This window comes from Anas platyrhynchos, chromosome 6 (assembly GCF_047663525.1).
Source record: "Anas platyrhynchos isolate ZD024472 breed Pekin duck chromosome 6, IASCAAS_PekinDuck_T2T, whole genome shotgun sequence".
Taxonomy (NCBI): Eukaryota; Metazoa; Chordata; class Aves; order Anseriformes; family Anatidae; genus Anas; species Anas platyrhynchos.
Genome location: NC_092592.1, coordinates 13,570,366 through 13,588,977, shown reverse-complemented (window position 1 = coordinate 13,588,977; position 18,612 = coordinate 13,570,366). Strand labels below are relative to the sequence as shown.

The window sequence follows — 18,612 nt, the reverse complement described above, 5'->3', positions numbered from 1 at the left end:
AAGTATCCTCATTGATTACAGTGGAATTATTCACAGAGAGAGGGTCACAGAGTCTGTCCTGTATCATTGTATTTTTATCTTTCATCAGTCTCCCACTGTCTGATAAATACATAGTCATAGGATAGCTGAGGTTGGAAGACACGTCGGGACTAGACACATCCGAGCCCACAGCTCAAAGCAGGGTCAGCTATAGCAGGTTACTCAGGATAGTGTCCATCAGGTTCTGAATATCTCCAAGGATGCAGACTTCTCAACCTCTCTAGGCAACCTGTTAGAGTTTTTGTTTTTCTTTCCTTTGTTTATCAGGTCTGGCTTTATCTATACACATTCTCATCAGGTATTTATAGGCCTGTTTCCCCCAGCCCCTTTTCATATGGCTGATATTTCAAGCCCTTATCACCTTATGGCCCTTTCCTGGACTCACTCCTTTAAGTCAGTGTCCTTTAGTGAGGAGCTCAGAGCTGCTCGCAGCACTACAGAGGTGGCTTCACCAGTGGTGAGCAGAGGGGAACGGGACTTGATGGCAGCACTCTACCTATCTAATGCAGCCCGGGCTGCCGCTGGCTGCCTTTGTCATGGGGGAACACTGCTGCCCCATGTTCAACTTGGTGTCCACCAGGACTCACAGTCCGCATATTTGCTTTACATCTTGTCTGCCCCAGCCGGTGCTGGTGGAAGGCGTTATTCTTCTGCAGGGGCAGGACTTTGCATTTCCTTTTGTTTTGTCACGACATCCCCTCAGCCACTGTGCCGATCATCTCATTATAGAAAGCTGTCATGCATTATAGAAAGCTGTCAAAGCATTACATTTTCTTCTTTATAAATCCATGGTGACTACTGCAAATCACCTTCTTAATATATTTTCAGATAGTTTCCAGCATTATCTGCTCCACCTCCTTTCCAGGGATTGAGGATGACCAGTCTGTAGCTCCCCAGGTCCTCTTCCATGCCCTTCTTGAAGATTGAAAGAAATCAAATGTCGCTCCTGTCCTCAGGAGCGTCCCTTGATCATGACCTTTCAAAGCTAAGCAAAAGTGTCCTTGCAATGACACATTCAAAGACCTTCAGCACTTGGGGATGCATCTCATCAGATCCCAAACATCTCCTACCATTTTCACGTTCTTATCCACAAGCTGTGAGTATCAACTTAAGCTTAGATTTGCATAAAAATGGCAACAACCATTTCCCAACTATCGTTTTCCGATTAAAGACAGTTACTTGATCTGCTCGTCCCCTGAGTTCTTGCCAAGTGGTATACTATCAGCTGTATGGTTTAAAATCTTTGATAAATGTAACAGGAAGACATCCATTTCTCTCACAGTGAGGAGGGAGGGAAGGTTGAGTTTCTAATGTTACCGTGATAATTATCCTACTGTCATTATTCTGTCTCATGCTTCGGCACAGATTTATAAAGCTGATATGATATGCCTCCTAGGCTGGCTCTCTGAGAAGCAGATAAAATTCTGTCTTTTTACAAGCCTGCAGGGAAGAGCTAATTCAACCAGGTTACTCATGATTTATGGGTCTTTATCCTAATCAGCTTTTCTGACATGCCTCTCATCAGGATACCACTAGATTTGGAAGCAGACACAAAAAAAAAAAAAAAAAATAATAATCTAGTTTTGCTTCTCACTGTGAGATGTGCAGAACTTTTCAATGCAGAGACTGCTGTCTGAGTACCTAGGCAAAGCTCGCTCAAACTGTACCTGCCTTGGAGAGGTAGATACCTTTTTCTAACAGTCACCAGGACCACCAAGTGTTGCGTTCAGCTCATCTGTGACTATTACTAGGGATGCTATTGAGCATTCAGAAGATCCTTCACATTTTTTAGTGAATATTGATCTCTCTATTCTAATTCTGAATACAATCTTCTGCGGTAATTACTTCTTTGTAAGAAAATGGAGACAAAAAGGAGTAGTCTGATAACACACTAAAATCAAAGATAAATTAGCCGAATTTGGTGCTGCTTGACCTTTTTTTTTTTTTTTTTTTTTTTTTTTCCCCATTTCCTTTCAAGCAAACAAACAAAAAGAATCCATTATTGCACACTGAAAGGTTGCTGACTTTGGGGATTCTTGGGAACTGTTGCCCAGTAGAAGTACATGAAGTGCTTCCACAGCAATCCAAATAGTGATTTGCCACTGCACCTGATGATGGTTTTTAATGCCTGATGTCAGTGAGGCATATTATCTACTGTGACATTTCTTCTGGTTACTCCAAGAGTGACATTTAGGAGGACGTAAACATTTGTTAAAAGGAAGAAGTAGGTCTGATGTGCCTACTTATCTCAAGTGCACTGGACTTCCTTTGTCTGGGAGGTTCATGAGGTACAGAACAAATTTCAGTCATACCCCCACCTCTTCTAATATGCTAATATGCAGTAAATCCTATTTACTGTCTTTTTTTTAGGATTCAGCTTTTAATATCTACTTTTGAAAAAGAGAGAGAAGAAGGTTAATTATAAACTTCATATGTAAATCAGGAGGACACAAGCATGCATCTGATATTTTGAGCTAAGGGATCTAGCGAGCTTAAGGAATTTGGCAGTATGTTTTATACTATCTGACAAACTACACTTCTTCTCAGATGTATTTGGAATCTAGGCTGGAGAAGATGAGTTCAGTCTGAAGGGTAATTCATTCATAATTTTCCTTTAATTCTGAGTATTTCATGTGGAAACCATGACATTTATGTGAACACGAAGCAATAGTTCATCTCAGGAGCGAAGGACATCATTCATATTCTGAGGAATGGTAGAGGTTCTTTTATGTCAGAATTCTGCAAGCCTTTGGAAATGAAGCACAGTCCCGGCAAGTTTTTGTCTGCATCTTGTGCTTCATAGAATAAAGACTGGAATCTTCACTGTCCAAGAAAGCACGATTTTTTATTACTTTTAATCACACCTTCCTGTTGATGTTGTCTAAAGCTTGAATACCAAGCGGAGTATCTACAATTTAGGTATTTGGAAAGAGGCCAACCAAACCCATATTTCTGGAGCAGCAGAAATATCATCCCTTCAAACTTCTCTACTCGATGCTTGTAGCCTCACTTATTTCAAAATTAGCCATACCTTGTCCTTTCATCTGCATCTGAGAGCTTCGTTGCTTAATAAAGATCTTAATTAATAAAAGAAAAGCTTTTACTAGCTGGAACAACTTTCAAAACAAGAAAAAATATCCACTTACCTGCCAAGAAAACTGGTAAGCTCCTACTGTCAAGTGAATTAAAAGCAAAAAGAATAATGCTGTATGCATGGCCACATTTGCAGAAAGCGTATACAGCATAGTTTCCCTTGAAGCGATGTCCCTGATCTTACTGGAACTGCCAGAGGATTTGTTACTTGAGACACCCCTTTTTCACCCCTTCATTTTCCATTCTTATCCTGCGATGGTATTTCCTTTGTTTTCTGAAAAGCATAATTGCTTTTTGGTGTTCAAGTAAAACTCTAAAAACACTCTAAAAATGTTTTGCAGCAACTGATGACTCCCACTCACAGCTCAGGCAAGAGTGAAATATTTGGACTGATATCTTCTTGCTTAGTACAACATGCACTTCTTTGGCTTCTTGGGTACAGCGATAAAAGCATTCCAAGTTTTACTGGCTTATGCAGGTGGATAGGTCTTACCTCTCAGAAGTGCAATTAACAGAAAACAGAAGAGAATTAGTCTTGGGCAGCTATGTCCAAGCTAATTCCATTTTCAGAATGTGGACTTATTTCAGTAATACCTTTCGTATATGAAATTTTCATTTACATTCAGAACTAGCTCCCACTCACCCCTACCCATTGTCCTACAAATAATTGGTGCCTTATGAAAAATTGATTTTTTTTTTCTACCTTGTAAGCCATATAAGCAAACATTTCTTACTGGCAAAAGCTCATATTTGCCCAGATGGGAAACCTTTTTCTCCACTGTTCTCCACAGATAGGAGCTTTCTTTTAGAAACAGATAACAAAGCAGCACACTGCAGTCCAAGTGCTGCCTCAGGGCAATTTAAATATTCATTCACAGGAAGAAAGAAAAGAAATTAGAGACTGGCAGGTATTCAGAATATAGCTAATTTCCTAAACATAAATTTGCAGCTCAAGAAAAATTAGTGTCCTGTATTATAAAAATATTGATGTGAATTTTTAATATCCCAAAGGTCAGGGCTGTTCAGTGCCAGGATTGTGGTTCAGCCTATCAAAAAGAGAAGAATCATTTGGAAATTGTGGTGACAGATTCATGCTTAGAATATTTATACTGTGATCATGAGTGATGCTTGAATTTAGACAGATCAGTTTGTGGACTTGCCAATGCAGTTTCTCCACGATCAGCTTTGGGTTTGTGTTCATTATCACAGAGCTCGAGGTGTCGTGAGGTGTGTTTCCAAGATGTTCTGTTAGCAGGTGTATTTGAGAAATTGGCTACAAATTATTAATGATCTTATCAACACCTTTTATTCCCACTTGAAGTTCTTTTAAGAAACGTTATGGAGGAAGCCTGCCTCCAGGTAGGAATAAATGAAGTAGGTGCAGGGCTTGCAGCCGAGCACTTCTGAACGAGCTCAGCAAGCAGCCAGCGAGCGGCACCGCAGGCAGCAGCGCAAAGGCAGTGGGGCGATGCCGCCTGGCGTGCTGCTGACGCTCCGTCACACGCAGTCGTGGGCTTGTACGCTGATAGACGTGTAATTACGTGGTTTGAATGAAATCCTGCCTCTGCTGGAGTCAGTGGCAAAATTCCCGTTGATTTCTATGGAAAGAAGTAGCCTCGTCTCCTACACCCAGCCTAGCTGTTCCCTGTGTGAACCTACTGTCGGATTACTCAGATTATCCTAACATTTCAGCTGTGCACGCACACGACAACTGTCGTGGCTGTTTTTGAGATTGCTACAACAGCATGGAAGCATTAAAGAATTGTACTTCTGAATTTTGCTGTGGAACTCAATAAATCTGATCATGGTCACAAAATGTTCTAGCTTACAGGTGAGGAAAAAGCTCTTGTGGTTGCTTGACCCAAAGATCACTGAAGGCTTTTGAACTTCACGTCATCTCTTAATAACCCACTGATCTGATATTTTGTGCTTCCGTGATCTTTACAAATCTTCTCCAGAATGCAAATTAAATTCTCTGTAAAACACTTGAGAAATGTCATGTTAAATCATATGCAGTGGTCCTATAATTATGAAACCACACACTGAAAGAAAAATAAACGAAGAGAGCTTTCTCTGCCATACTTAGCAGAGAAACTGCTTATCACTTCTGGCTGTAAACGCCTTGATCAACGGATGCCTTACATTTAAAAACAGAATTTATATGTTGAGGTGAAGATGTATTTTCTGGTATGAGACAGAAACTGCGCTCAAGTTAACTCTTGCCTGAAGAATGTCTGTGATCTAATGGTACAAAGAAAATAGAACGTTTATATATATATTTATACATATATACATATATATTCCTGCTGTCCAACATGGAAACTTTCTTATGGTGTCAGTGTCCTATGACACCTTATTGTTGTTTGCCCCAGACCAGTCAGGGAAGATGCTTTTGGTGAGACTTCAAGTGTAGTGCCACTAAGCTGTGGCTGGTGTAGCTGTGAGCAGAATGAAGTTGTCTTGTGTTCGTGTAATGCTGGCATAGCTGGAGCCTGCCTGAAGTGTGGTGGTGGGACAGAGGAGGCATTCATCAAAACCCAGTGCAGTGCTTCAATGGGATTTTTTTTCTCCCCATTTTCTATCATTGCTTAGATGGTGAAGTTACTCTGAAAATCAACTACGTAAAAACAGCAGTGGGACACCCTGCGATCAGGTGAGCTCTGCTTTTACAATACAGGCCCTGCAAATGCAACCTGGCACCTGCATGGCCAAGAGACTCTTATGGTTCAGGCATTACCATCTGTAAAGAGTTTGGGGTCTGTCTGTGCTAGCATTATGTTTTCATTGATTTTCAAACTAGAATAGGCTCAAGGTTTGTTTCTGCCCCCCCAGATTAGAGACATACGCTTCACTTGACCCACTTCTTAAAAAATATATTAGAAGCTTGTCTAAGCTGAAAGGGAATTGAATTTTAGCTGCGTGGTTCCATGCTGATATTCAAGGGTTTCTGAACAAAGGGTTGGAAGTCTGTGAGTTTACCAACTTTTCAGCTTTACAGGGGTCATCATTATCCCTGTTTATTTATATCACTCAAACCCTGAGCTGAATTGCTCTGTTCTTCAGAAAATGGCTCCTGTCCTGGAAGCAGACCTGCCTGTACAGACAATAGCCCCAAATGTAATTTTGTGGTCTTCTCTGGATGTATAACCTGCAGTGAGCCCACAGGAATGAGTTCCTTAGTACGATAGGTACAATAGGCAATAAAAGGGAAACACACAAAAAAAGCATACAGCTTTATGAGACAGCTTCAAGTGCAATATTTATCTTACCAAGAGAAACGAGTAGAAGGCTATCAGGAGCACAGAAGGGCATTTGCAATGGCAGCCAAACTGGAAAAGACAAACAACCCAAGTAAGGCTTTTGATCTATTAAAGGAAAGTCTCATGAAGAACAGGTTAACAAAACATATTTTGTCTCCTTTCCTTTTAGCATTGAAAAAGACAAAAAATGTATAGACGTCTCACAAGTATTAACTTTCTTCATCGGAACATACTCCATTAAATACTTCTAATGCTGGTTTAGTTAAAGCACTATTATTGTGGGTTTTGTTTTTTTGTTCTTGGTGGTGGATTATTTTTTGGGGGGGAGGGAGGAGGGAAGGGATTGTTTTGGTTTAGACTGCCTATTCGTTGACTTTCTGGGACACCTTTTTTTCTTTAACAGAAAGTAAACCTTCATGAATTTAGCTATACATTAATAATTGTGACAATCAAAAGTTAACAGTGAAACCAAAATAAAATACAAATGTACAATGGTATTTATTAAACACACATAGCAGGACAGCTATCCCCTTTCTAGGGAGATTGCTTCTGGAAGACAACTCTGTCTGGTAGCTATTAATGTGTGTTTCCTACAAAACACCAAGGACTGGGAGAGTAAGGAATGAGGTAAAAAAGTAGCAGTGACTGAGCTCTAAGTGTGGGAGGAAGAAATTTTTGTATTATTAACAAATTAAATATTTTTATAGAAATAAGGCTTATTTCATCTTTCCCATCATTTTTTATTTTTTTTTTAACTTCTGTTTTATAATGATTATAACATTAATCAGTAGTGCCTGTATATTATTTTTATATACATATATATATATATACATATACATACACTTAGGGAGTGCATGCTCAAATTTTTTTAAGGAAAAAAAGATAGGGGTATACAATCAATCGAAGTTTGGAGACCACTTAGCTAGAGAACAGTTATTGTACATGACAGTTCCACACTAGATGTTATTAGTGATCATGCTATCAACTGCTGCTATTGGTCATGCAAGGTTGCAGGAGGGAAGGGTACAAATGGAATTGAACCAGACCCAAAGCCTGTAGAGTTTACAGAAAGACTCCTGTTGACTTTCAGAAGATATGGTTACAGGCATTAGAGATGGTGATAGATAGGTTAGGATGCCAGAAAGTGGTATTCAACTCAAAAAATGAAGCAAGACCATTTTGGAAAAAAATAATCCAAAAAATCAGCAACCACATTGGAGAGGCCTGTAAGCTAGCTGTGCAGATGGGAAGTTATTACATAAGGAAGGGTGGATAGAAAAGTGAAACAAATCTATGTGATGAAGCAGCGCAAATGGCCAGAGAGATTTGATTAGTACTATTGATGCATGTATTTTGGAGTAGGAATTAATCATTCATGTTGACTTGGCTCCAGTATGGCAGTGTCTGAAAAACTGCACTAAGGTCAGGATATTGCTTTATCAGAAAGATATGAACACCAAAATGGAAGAGTTTAGGATAAATAAACTACTACGAGAAAGACCAAACATACGAGATTCCTTTATAAAAATTGAAAGTTATTAAAATGCAACATATTTGATTGCATATGCAGAGAAAGGGGGCTGGGGTATGGGAAAGTGGGTGAAATGGCTTTAAAAATTCTGAGCGTCTCAGTGAAGGGAAGGAGAAATGGGAGAACATTAAGCAAAGAAAAATAGTTATTGCTTCTGTGTAAAATTCTTGATGATGACATAGTAATGATAAATTACTTAGATTTCAGTAAAGTTCATGGTGCTGTGTGTTTTCTAAGCACATAAAAGAAAGATCTTTCAGAGTTTGATATCATAAAGACAGACAATAGCTGAAATAGTGCAGGTGTCCGAGATAACAGAGCAGTCAGAATAGGTCACAGAGGTATAAATGGTTATGCAGTATCTGGCCTCCTCCCAAGGCATTTCAGTCTGATTAAGTTCTTTGGGTTTTATTGCTTGCTTGCTTGCTTGTTTGTTTGTTTTCTTTCTTTCCAAATACTTAGTTGCATCTCTTATTTTATAAGAAAGTGAAGGATTTTTGAAGGCAGACTGTGCTGACACTGGATCATTTTACAATCTTGTTTATGGTGTTCTAGGAAAAAAAAATATGGAAAATAAACAGTCAAGTTAGTGAAATTATGATTTTGTGACATGCAAAGATGACACAAAGCCCCAGTTTTTTCTTATAAGTGTGCAGATATATTGTTGTATTGGGTTGTGACAGTCTGTAGGTACTGAGACAGCCTGTAAACACTTCTGCATAGTGAGGCCAAGATAGAGGTGGTCATCTGTAGACTCATTACCAAAAAAAAGTGAAAACACTTGAATAACTGTTTGGCAGAACTTGACACTATTATTTTTTTCTAGGACATTGTATTCCTACTATCTTGACATTCAGATCCAAGGTCTCTTATAAAAAGTCAATGATCTGCCTTTCCTTACTTACCCTTGAGAAATTCATTGTTGGTTTTGAAAATAAGTTGATTCCTGATTTATTTTTTCAGAATGGAGTAGAATTATCATATAAAATGAAGAACCCTAAGTGAAACATTATTGTAAAATGATTGTTTTTCTAGTGCATTTAAGTCATGCAATTTCTGACTGTCATGTTAGTTTTTACAGAGCTTTGCAAGAACAGTTGCAAATTCAAAAACAAATTCAGACAGTAGTCAAATCTAGTCTGCTTTTGCCAGCAATTGCTTTTTATCCCTCAGTATAAAAGTCTCCCTACACTGAAGACTGCTGTATACCACAAACCAAATCAGTTTATCTTCTGTGGTTCCTGGACCAACCCACTAAAGACATGCAGCAAAGTATGTCTCAAAAAAATGGTACCATAAAGCTAGAGGTCCCAAAGATGTCAGTTGTCATGTGTCGTTATACTGCAAGTGTTACCTGTGTCTTAACAGGCTTTTGTAATCACTGCATCCGTAAGAGAAGACATTTCAGGCTATACAATGACAAGAATCAGTGTAACATGTTTTGGATCTTAGTATACAGATAATTGAATACAAGGAATTGTGTTTAAGCATAAAAGATTTTTTTTTTTTTTTTACTGTAAGGTTGATCAAATACTGGAACACCTTGCCAGATATGTTGCACAGTCTCCATCCTTGGAGATGCTCAAAGCCTGACTGCTACCTGCTGTAGGAGACCATGCTTTGCGAGTAGGTGGTTGGCCTAGATGATCTCCAGAGGTCCTTGCCAACCTCATCTGTCTGTGATTCTGTGAAAAAGCCAAGCATTCGCAGCAACATTCTGCTCTACCAGTCACAGTACTTGTAGTTTCCCAATGCACTCTGGTGTAGGTTCCTATACCCATTTTACTTAAATTTGTTTGCTCACTGTACCATCTGAAGACCTGACTTGGTGTTGAAAGTGGCAAATTCCAGTACTTACCTTAGATGACTGCTCTTAGGTTTTTATCTTCTCTTACAGTGCCTTCACAGAAGGGAGGAGCCACAATTATTAATGCTACAGGTCAGATGATAAGCAACAGTATTTAGAAGATAACATAAGACATTCTTTTGGTAGTTGAAGGCACATAATGAATGGAACCACAGATATTTTAGATGTTTTAACCTTCATTGAGAGGATGACAGCTATGTCTGATTGTTAGTTAGTTCAAATAAGGGAAGAAGTAGATGAAAAAATAAGTCTCCATTATGATTTTGTCAACCCTTTTTCAGGTTCTGAACGTTGTCTTTAAATAAAATGGTGATCTTAAGAAAATTTTCATGAAAAAAATCCAGCTAGAGAAAGGAAGGGAAGCCAAAGCACACTGAGACTTGTCAGGTGATCAGAGAATGGGGAACACCTAATTCTAACCAACTCTCCCCTCCCTTTTCTTTTCCTTATATTGTCGGGATCTCACCTGCACTTGGTTCCCATTGCATTTATTTCAGTGAATGTAGAGGGTTTCAGTTGGTTGAGAGAATCAATGCAGGCTAGCCTTATTCCTGTCATTTCTAATGTCTCAAGGAGTAATGGATTTCTCTCTGGCTCATTAATGGTTTCATTCAGTGAAATCCGTTTTAATGTGTGGCTCAGCACCACCTTACCAGAACTGTTCCAGAGAGAAGCAGCTTATGATGAAAGAGCCCCTCGTAAGCTGTGCAGACTTCTTTCATGCTGTTTGTAACCCTGTTTTCTTAGCTGCTGCTAACTTGCCCACTCTGTAGACTCAGTGAATATCAGATTAATTTGTCTTCTGTCGGTTTATGTGGTGATACTTGGAGCTAATACTAACGTTGATCTGCTTACATTACCTTCAAAGGAGAACGACATCAATGTAGGAATCTTGTACTTTAACTAACTGAATTCTTAAAGAAAACATCGACTGCTAGTTGAATACTATCTTGGACCCCTAGTTGTACATTGCAATTAGCCCTGATATTTCAAACTTCCAATTTTTAAAAATATGGGACTTAGCATTTCACTATTGCAAGAATAGGTTAGATCATAAGGGAGGGACTGTTCTAATTTGTTACTGCATTGCAAATTGCTAACTCAGAGGAAATGTTAATCTGTGGGCTGTCTCCACTGAGGTGATGTTTGCACTGCAAAGGGCCCAAACTGAGCAAGGCTGATCTCTGTGACAGAAGTCTGTGTATCTGGCCTGTGTATGCTCGCTTCACAGGAACTTCTCAATCATGAGGCAGTTGCAGCTAAACTTGGAAGAGAGCAGAAGTCATAGATACACGTGTTCCTACAGCTTTTGTTAAAAATGGAAGCAGGGTTGAGCAGAAAAGCACACAGGACTGTTTACTAACGGGACAAGTTGGCAGAACTGAGCTGTTGTACGTGGGAGCAGCTGGTGCGCCAGTCAGGAAGGAGGCACTGGCTGGGCAACTGGTACTTGAGCTAGGCACTGCACGTGCTGGGTTTTGACTGGCACAGATGTCATGGAGATGCAGGAAGAAGCTGGATTGCCTGTAGCAAGTTGTGGAAAGGAGAAAAAAAATACAGGCTTTATTAGTCCTGCTGTGGATGGAATGGCTTGCCTAATCCATTTATCTTGATTTCATCCTGAGAAGTAAGGAGTGATACTCCCATTTTACAGGTTGGAAATGCAAGCACAGTTGGATAAAGTCACCTCATCAGACTTCACTGGTTGTGTTACAAAACAGGAGACTTAACCCCAGTCTCTACAGTCCCAGATTACTGTCAGAACCACTTAACAGAGCTCTAAATATTTCTTATGGAAACAAACTCTCAGCTACAGGCTAGAGTCTCAGCTGCATAATTTTCTCTAATTCTACTCAAGCCCTATGTTTTTTTAATTCCACATAAGTATAATGTTTTTGCAGCAGTATCACTCAGATCTGGGCTGATCAAAAACATTGCTCAAAATTATTTTTCTGGAAGCCAATTGCATTTTTAACTGGGATTTGTTAATTCCTTCTAAAGGATGAGTTTGTCCACTTAACCTATTGCTCGTACACTGTGGGTACTCCATTGTCTGCTGGAGACACATGAGTAAGTTAATGGAAAAGGTCAGTCAGCACTTATTAACATTAAAATCTCATTTAGATCTGCTGGTCCCCTTGAGGGTGCTTTGGTGCTCACAGTGCACTGGGTTTTATACAGCTTTTCAGTGCTTGGAACCAAGGGTGTTTCATTGCTCCTTTTGAAAGCTAACAGCAGTACTAAAGGAATGAGTTAGGTGTCATGGTGCATGTAGATCATTGCTGCTACATCTGAACTGTTGCTGAACCTCACACCATACTCTTCTCATGCTCTTTTAACTCACAGCAAGTCTCTAAAATGTAGAAGAGCTAGGAAATATAAAGGCTTTTGGTGTGGCTGCAGCACAATTTTGCTTCTTGCCCAGCTTCCAAACAGAGCTGCATCATGAACAGCCTTCAGATACCCTGCGTGACGGTCCTGGCAGTCAACTGTCAAGCTAGCCAGCGAAGGGTCAGATATGGAAATCTGGTCTGGATTGTGCTATCAGCAGACAGTAGGGGCATAGGCTTTAGAAGATGTAATTATAGTATTGCTTCTTTGCTTGCTTGTTTTTTAGTTTGTTTTAAGACAATTACAAAGATCTAGAGAAATAATGGTGGGACTTAGTTGTGAATTCTTGGGTTAATTAAGTATGCAAGTTAGACTGAAGGCAATACTGGCTCTGTTCCCATTTCACACATATTTAGGTGGTCTGTATAGCTGAAGAAATGCTTGAAGAGGAGTTTTTAATCATGCAAGCATGTTATCTTACTGGTCCTGTTCATTCATAATTTGTGTACCCAAAAGATTATACTTGCTCTCTGTAACCAGAGATTCTTCGTGTATTCCTAACAGATAGGTATATAACATAAAATTTCTGCTTGCTATTTAGCTGACCTTACTTGCCATTACAGATCACTGAATCCCAGGCAGAGATTTTTGTGTCACCTTTCTCAGGTTATGAATGAGCAATTCTATTTTAGCCTGGTTTAACCTACTTAGGCTTGTAAATATTGCACTCAACACTGTAAAATATCTTCTCAAAGAACACTTAGTACAGCCACTAAGTGTGGTGACCATGCTATGTCTCTGTCTGCTATTTGTTGTTTGTCCACTCATCATTTCTCTACATATGTAGGTGAGGTCAGCTTTGTTGTAGTAGACTCCAGAGTTTCTTCTTTGATTAAATATATTCTGTTAGAAAACTGAGGTTAAAATCACCTTCTCCTGAGCATTAAAGGCTGTGAAGTTTGTAATGTTCATCCCCTCCCTTGAAATGTCCCCAGGAAAGCTCTGACTCCTGTGCTGATGAATCAGTCTCTGCTCAAGAAAAGTGTTGCCAGTAATACCTGTGCCCAGCACGCTCAGTCAGTGACCACATCCTCTACCTGAAAGCTGCAGAAGCATTTTAGATTGCTGAGCCTGGGCCATCAAATGAGCTGAAGCGAAGGACGCCAGGGGGTGTTGAGGTGATGGTGTTTCCAATGGGAAGGCAGGCTCACAGCAACCAGTTTCCAGAGGGATGTGGCACACTGGTCTGTAACAGCTGGCATTTTATAAGGGATGAGCCCCCACAGGCTGCCCTGCATCGTGGGCATTGCATTGGCAGCGTATTTTCACTTCTGCTACTGAATGAGTTTCTCATATTAATGATCTCTTGAAGGTTCAGTGTGGAAGACTTAAGCTTGTCTGACACTGTGGATTAATAATAGCATAGTGATATAATTAACTAGGCAACTTCTTGAAATGAAGGGCTTTGTTACTTGACCAGGATGTCATAGACCAGAATGATTAAAAAATAATAAAAGTCTCCATTACATTTCCAGTAGAGGAGAAACTTTTGGTTTTAGCTTTTTTCCTCTGCCACAGGGAAGAAAAATAAAAAGAGGATCTAGAATTTTAAATCTCTAATGCACCATTAGAGAGAGCATGACTATCTGTCTGATAAGCATGTTCACTTTTGATATTTTCCTCTCTTTTTCTTTCAATTTCTCTGAATGGCTAAATCAGTGTTCTTTTCTCAGCAATCCTGATACTGTCTTCTTTGAGTCCGGTAACCTCTCAAACTGTGTACTATAATGCTGCCCACTCAAGAATTACGCATAACACCCAAGCTTAATAATGCAGAATTGTAGCTCCATGTTTCTCATTCTTACTGATTTGTTATAATTTTCTGTCACGTACAGAGAAACAGACCAGAAACTGGTAGACGTCTGTGCAGCTCTACAAAGTTTTGCACTGTTGTGTTTAAAAACAATAAAAATCTTGTATGCCATAAATATACATATATTGAAAGTAATCCAAAAGAAGAAGAAAAGACACATCCTATTTTCCTATTTTAGGCCAACAAAACAAAATAAAGCCTTTAACCTGACGTATGTATCAGGCCACTTCTCATTTCCTTTCAAGCATGTTCCACAAACCACTTCTAATCATACAGAATCAAAATCAAGCAAAGTGATGAAAGGTAAATCTTTGATATTTTTTTTCCATACTATATTTCTTATAAGAGTACTTTGATTTATTTCCAGAGGAGGAATTAGGGTCTTAATCACAATTAGCATACTTGGGAGTGTTGTGTTAAATGTGAATTTGAGGGTTGTCTTTTTGTATATTTTAAGAAATAAAACCCAGAGAGCTATGTGATAAGATTAGGTACAATTTCTGGAGTTTGCTTTGCTAAAATTACAGGTTAATGTTATCTGAATTTGCAATTTGATTTGAATTTGAGCTGTGTGAAATGTTTGCGGTGGAACTTGAAGCTGAAAATATATCTGGTTTGAGTATTTGAAAGAAATACTTAGTCTGTGTGCACACATTTCAAACGAACCTGAGCTGAATTATGCATTTGCATTGAAATTACTTGAAGAGTTTACCTGCAGCTTAAAATGAAAGCTGGTTCAGGCACATGTAATAAATTTCACTTTGAGCTTCAAGACACTTTTGAACCTAATCCAGGAAACAAATCTCAGCTGGTTTAAACTGGTTGTGTCCCACCAAAGTACCCCCATATAGACACTGCTTGTACTGAAAGACTGGGACTCTACGGAGCTGTACCAACTGAGAAACCTGCTCAGCATATTGAAAACTGCAGTCATGAAAATACACGTGAACACATGTTTGCACGTAAATGTTTGAACAGATTTCCTCCATGTTTATTCTGAATTTTGAACCATAGGAAAATTTTTCATTTTCTTCGCTGCAAAAGTTTAAACAGCTTTAAGGAATTATGTATTTATTTTCCATTTGAGGCTTGTGGTCATTAGAAATATTCTTCCAAAGATACTGCAGTACAAATTGAACTTCACAGCCTAAAACAACGTCTTCAGTTGGGCCAGGGGGAATAATCAGCAGCTAAAGGAGAGAGAAAAACAGATCAGTTTTCACTGAAAGGTTGTCGTGACACACAACAGGTAATGTGGCACCCTGCTGCTGCACTATTAGGAGTAGGAGGTGGACGGGACACAGCTTCCGTTCCTTTGGCAGATGTAGGCAATATATTTCACTCCATTTATTTCGAGAAACACATCACTTAATAAATTGTTTCTTTATGGAGTCATTCAAATAATTCACAAAAGGCCAGAAATAAAATCCTTAATTAAGATTAAATAACAATTTGTATTAAGGGACCATTTGCATATGGTAATTTAGGAGTTAATAAATGGTAAGTAAATGTTACAAACTTATTATAGATGGTTACAAGGAACATGAGTAAACCCATTTTGTGGACTGTTATAAATACTGCCAACTAAGCTTGGGAGGTTTTGTGATTGAGCTTGTGGAGATTTTTTGCTTGAGTTTTGTCAGTGTGTTTGAACATCACTTTTGAACATTACATTCAGTTAGTTCCAAAATGAAGCAAATGGTCTAAGCTAATAGCTAATAAAAGCTATTCCAAAAAGAGAAAAGAGTCACTCAGAGGGCTCTAACATGAGTTTAACACACAAAAAAGCTGGAGCATCTAAAAGATTTTGGCCAAGCAGTTGTGTGCAGCTCTGTCATGGGGCCTGCTGACTTGCAGTGTTGAGTCCTTGGCAAGTGCCAGCACTCCCAGGGTTGCTCTTCTTTCTAGGTCCTCCTTGCAGTGTGGCAACAGCACCCCCCAGCAGCGGAGGTCAAGGCCCTGGCAGAGGACAGCTCAGAGTGCCCCATACCTCCCAGGCTTGGCCACTCGTGGCACTGGTCACCCCGCTCACAGTGCCCTTGACATGGAGTGGGTAAGCAGAGGTGCTGCCAAGTGCCACTGCTAACGTAGCGAACTCATGAAAGGGAAAAGCAGATGGAGATATAATAGCCAACAGGTCAGCTATGCTAACAGCTGAACCACCTGAATATCACCCTTCCTTTCTGTATAACGTGAGTTATACACCCTGCTGCACCTTCTCAACATCTCCTTATACTGATGCTTTCCAGAATAACAAGAGCAGAATAAAAGTCCTCATTTCTGCGCTGCACCATACGTTCCCTTCAGTCTTTTTCTTTCTTTGCGGGGGTGTGTGGCATTTCTGGGGTTCTGAATGAACCTGCCTGACCTGCTAGTGTATAGAAATCACTATCTGGACAGCTAGAAATGACCATATGATTGGATTGGATTGCAGACTTTGAAAAGATCTTTTGTTGTTTTGTTTGGTTGGTTTTTGTGGTGCCACAGATCAATTTCATTATCATAATAAGATACTCCAGGCTGTACTTTGTTGCCTCATAATCAAATCTTTGTGCAGCTGAGGACACTTATGTATCTGCATCATGTCTCTCACTCCAGCCCAGACATGCAATTGTGACCAAACAGCAAGCCCCTTAGCGTCCAAATCGTCCACACCTTATTATACTTGTCCTCAAACTTCTTTGAAAGCACCTACAAACTTGTCAATGTACAAAACAAAAGCCAAATTGTACTTGTCATATCATTTTCATTAGTCTGTGTCCCAAAACAATTGAGGGTACTAACAGAAATGTAGACAGCTCAAACTGATAAGGTTTAATCTGGGTAATCTTTTAATTTCTTTCCTAGCAAACGGGACTGAAATAAACTGGGACTGTTTCCTTCCATCTGAATGACTATGATATTCTTCGTAGGACGGTTTTGACTTTCAAGCAGTTCTGTCCCTAATTTATACATCAGTCACCAGCAACCAACATTGGGCCAAAATTGACAATTGCATTTGTTTTCAATTGTCACTTTTCTGTCAAGCAGCCAAATTTGCTTGGTTGACTTCATTTGCAGTCCTGACGGGATCTCAGGCCTTAAGTTTCAGATGAGTCGCTGAAGATTCCTTGCAAGTATTGTAAAGTAACAGTTGCTGAATGCTGCCAGAATTTGTACCTCCATCTGCTAAGGTTTGCTTTTATTTTTAATTCATGTGAAGTGAATTCACACTTCTCTGCAGAAGTGTCTGACCTTAAACTAGGTTGAAGTGGGACTGTGAAGCACTGATGGGTATCTGCCATTGAGTTACAGTTTTCAAGTGCAAGGACAGTATCTGCTTTCAGAATCACTTGATCACTGAGGTTTCTACTCAGCTGTGTATTCTCTGGAACGGTGTATTGCTACCACCAAAATACAGAATTCCTTTGTTGCAAATGATACCTGACTCAGGACTGCTAAAATATATGGGCTAAAACTGCCACCGCATATTCTAGACAGCGTTCTTCCTTTCAGTGAATTAGAAGAACGACTACTTCAAATAGATTCCTTAAAAAGTAGTAATAATAATCCTTGCAATATTTTTTGTATCCTACAAGGCGTTTGTGCTGCCTCTGAACTTCCTGTAACTCATATAAATCCAACCTGCCCCTGATGCTGGCAAGGGGATTCGGTTTAAAAATCTCTTTTTATCATTCCAACAGTAGAATATTGAATTAACATCACAAGTCTGGCAAAGCTTCTTAGGCTGAAATAACTAAGCTAAATATCATTTTTATCAATTTGTTTTGGAAAATGGAAACACTAATTATTTATGGGGTTTTGCGCGATTTCATGACATGCAATTTCATTTCCAACAGGTCACATAACTATACTCCAGGGGATGGGATATGCATATCCAGGGCACAAACCCAAGCCCCTTCATACTAAAAAGCTTGGATGATTCTTAAGGATAAACTTTGCTTTTTCAGATTCTGATCCCTTCTCTCACCAGTTTTGATGAATTGTAAACGTGTTCATGCATGTGTGCAGGTGTAAGATAATATATGTTTTCTTCAGCCATTTTCATCGTGACTTTCATTTAAATGACCTCTACGATGGAGATTTTCAAAGGGAGTAAAGCAGAGCCAACTTTCTGTGGCTCTGTTAGAAAGGTGTGGTCTTCCTAGCTTAAGCTGCTTCTCTTTTCTCCAGGAAAAATACTTTGAACGACACTGAAGGGGGGAAAAAAAAATAAAAAAAGGAAAAAGAAAAACAATCCTGCCCTGAACAGTCGTTATTGTTTTTGTTTTTATACAATCTTTTTTTCCATTTCAAGTGTTCTGACTTCAGCTGGAGTTTCTACCTTCCTTCTAATATCAAATTATTCTTTATTGGAAAGATACTATTGGTTAGGTGTAAAATCAGTGTGTGAAAATTATATTTAGTAATTAAAACAGAAGATTATGGAAGACTACACTGCTGACCATTGCAGAAACAATTTCATATAACTGTATTTTTTCTTACATTAAATTATAGCTGATATGATTTAAATGAATCCATCTTTTCTTCTATTTGTATCGTGACCTGCCTTAACTTATGCAGTATCTTGTCCCAAGGTAAAAACAAAAAAACATAGAGTGAGAATGTTATCTTTCTA

The 18,612-nt window shown here is 39.2% G+C and overlaps 1 protein-coding gene across 1 annotated transcript in view; it reads left to right on the top strand.

The window, feature by feature from the left end:
* Nucleotides 1-18,612, top strand: part of LOC106019181 (uncharacterized) — a 330,836-nt gene that overhangs the window by 178,251 nt on the left and 133,973 nt on the right. The window lies entirely within an intron of this gene.